Consider the following 3,495-nt stretch of genomic DNA (forward strand, 5'->3'; position numbering starts at 1 on the left):
CTAAATATCTTTGATAGTTTCTGCCTTGATGATGTGTCTAATACTGCCAGTGGGGTACTGACATCTCCCACTATTTTTATGTGGTTATCTAGCCTCTATGTAGATCTTTAAGAACTTGATTTGTGAATCTGGGTGCCCCAGTGTTAGGTGTATACATATTTAGGATAGTTAAGTTTCTTGTTGAATTGAACCCTTTATCACTATGTTGTGCCCTTCTTATCCTTTTTTGATCATCGTTACTTTAAGGTATGTTTTGTTTGGAATTAGAATAGCAACCACTGCTTTATTTTGTTTTCCATTTGCTTGATAGATTTCTCCATACCTTTGCTTTGAGCCTATGGATATCATGACGTGTGAAATGGGTTTCTTTAAAAGAGCATATAGATGGGTCTTTCTTCTTCTTTTTTTTTTTGTAATTTTTCTGAATTTATTCTGATGCAATAATCAGTGAACAAAGATAGACATACAAGAATGTTTGTTATAGCAGTATTTATAACTGGAAACAAACTAAATGTTCAACATCTGTGGCTATTTAAATTGTGGTAGAGTCATAAAATTGAATTTTTTCTAGTCATAAAGAACGATGATATACTTGTACATATCTTGACAAGGAAAGATGTTCACATCATATTATAAAATTAGAAAATAGATTACAGAATATATGTACTATTATTTCACTTTTGCCAGAATGTTTATTCACATGCATGCATTTGTATAGATAGAAAATGTCTGAAAGTACAAATGCCAAAATGCTGGTGGTAATATCTGCTGGGTTGTGGAATTATGGTAACTTTTTTCTTTTCTTGTTTTATTATTATTTCAATCATTTTGGGGGAACATGTAGTGTTTGGTTACATGGATAAGTTTTATAGTGGTCATTTCTGAGATTTTGGTGCACCCATAACCCAAGTACTGTCCACTATACCCAGTGCGTAGTCTTTTATCCCTCACCCCTCGTCTCAGCCTTCCCCCTAGTCCCCAGACACCATGACATAATTATTATGCTTTCATGTCCTCATAGCTTATCTCCCACTTATAAGTGAGAACATACAATCCTTGCTTTTCCATTCCTGAGTTACTTCACTTAGAATAATGGTCTTCAACTCCATCCAGGTTGCTGTGAATAACATCATTTTGTGGACTATTTTTTGGTTCCATATGAATTTTAGGATTGTTTTTTCTAGTTCCATGAAGAATGATGATGGTATTTCGATGGGAATTGCATTGAATTTGTAGATGGTTTTTGGCAGTATTGGTCATTTTCACAATATTGATTCTATCATCCATGAGCATGAGATGTGTTTCCATTTGTTTGTGTCATCTATGATTTGTTTCAGCAGTGTTTTCTAGTTTTACTTAGAGAGATCTTTTGCCTCTTTGGTTAGGTATATTCCTAAGTATTTTAAATTTTTTGCAGCTGTTGTAAGAGGAGTTGAGTTCTTGATTTGACTTTCAGCTTGGTCGCTGTTGGTGTTTTGCAGAGCTACTGATTTGTGTAGATTGATTTTATATTCTGAAACTTGACCAAATTCACTTATCAGATCTAGGAGCTTTTTGGATGAGTCTTTCTAGGTATACAATCAGATCATCAGCAAACAGCAATAGTTTGACTCCTTACTATCAGTTTGGATGCCCTTTATTTCTTTCTGTTGTCTAATTGCTCTGGTTAGGACTTCCAGTACTATGTTGAACAGAAGTGGTGAGAATGGGCATCCTTATTTGATTCTTATTCTCAGGGCAAATGCTTTCAACTTTTCCCCATTCAGTATAATGTTGGCTGTGGGTTTGTCATAGATGGCTTTTATTACATTAAGGTATGTCCCTTCTATGCCAATTTTACTGAGGGTTTTAATCATGAAGGGATGTTAGGTTATCTGTTTGTCTGAAAAAGACTATCTTTCCTTCATTTATGAAGCTTAGTTTATCTTGATACAAAAGTTTTTGCTAATAATTATTTTGTTTAAGGAGTCTAAATATATGACCCCCAATCCCTTCTGGCTTTCAGGGTTTCTGCTGAGAAATCTGCTATTAATCTGATAGATTTTCTTTTATAGGTTACCTGATACTTTTGCCTCATAGCTCTTAAGATCCTTTGATTCATCTTGACTTTAGATAACCTGATGACTATGTGCCTAGGTGATGATCTTTTTGCTATGAATTTCCTAGGTGTTCTTTGAGCTTCTTGTATTTGTATGATCTCTTGCAAGACCAGAGAGATTTTTCTTGATTATTTCCTCAAATTAGTTTTGTAACTTTTAGATTTCTGTTTTTCCTCAGGAGCACCAATTATTCTTATGCCTGGATGTTCAACATAATCCCAAATTTCTTGGAGGCTTTGTTCATTTTTTAAAACTCTTTTGTCTTTGTTTTTGTCAGATTGGCTTAATTCAAAAGACTTGCCTTCGAACTCTGAAGTTCCTTCTTCTACTTATTTGTTTCTGTTGTTGAAACTTTCCAGTGAATTTTGCATCTCTCTAAGTGTGTCTTTCATTTCCAGAAGTTGTGATTGTCTTTTCTTTATGATATCTATTTCTCTGGAGACTTTTTCATTCGTGTCCTGTATTGTGCTTTTTAATTTCTTTAAACTGATTTTCACCTTTCTCTGGTGCCTTATTGAGTAGCTTAATAATCATTCTTATCAATTCTTTATCTGGTAATTCAGAAGTTTCTTCTTGGTTTAGATCCATTGTTGGAAATTGAGTGTGATCTTTTAGGGGTGTTATAAAACCTTACTTTGTCATATTACAAGAATGACCTTTCTTCTTCCTGATTTGGGACGACTGTTTCAGTGGAATGATTTTGAACTCAAGGGCTGCTGTTCAGCTTCTTTTTTCCTACAGGATGATCCATTGATATAGTGCTCTCCCACTTCCTCTAGGATAGGGCTTTCTGAGAGCCAGACTGCAGTGATTGTTATTGCCTTTCTGGGTCTAGCCACCCAGCAGGGCTACAAGACTCCAGGCTTGTGCTGGGGAATGTCTGCAAAGAGTCCTGTGATATGATCTGTCTTCAGGTCTTCCAGACATGGATACCATCAGCTGCTCCATTGGAGGTGGCAGGGGAGTGAAGTGGACTCTGTGAGAGTCCTTGGTTATAGTTTTGTTTAGTGCACTGGTTATCTCTAATGCTGGTTGTGCCAGCAGTGAAGTTGTTACATGGACAGTCTCAGGACCTCTCTTTATCCAGGGTGTTAAAGGTGGTGGAATTAGCTGTTGTTTTCTCCTTCTTTGGAGCAAGGATGTTCTGTTCTGAGTTGCTGTAGAGGCTTGAGTTGGTTTTCCTCCAACCAGGAGGTGGCATTTTCAAGAGAGTGCCAGCTGCAGTAGTACAAGGGGGACATAATCTTGCCCTGTGTTGGCCAGGATGAGTACTCAGGTTTCTTGGGTAATGGGCAGGGCCACAGAGCTCCCTAGAGATTACATCTTTTGCTTTTGGCTATCACGGTGGGGAGAGAAAAACCATCAGGTGGGGGCAGGGTTAGGTGGGTCTGAGCTC

This window comes from Rhinopithecus bieti, unplaced genomic scaffold, assembly GCF_001698545.2.
Source record: "Rhinopithecus bieti isolate Rb0 unplaced genomic scaffold, ASM169854v2 scaffold_5130, whole genome shotgun sequence".
NCBI lineage: Eukaryota > Metazoa > Chordata > Mammalia > Primates > Cercopithecidae > Rhinopithecus > Rhinopithecus bieti.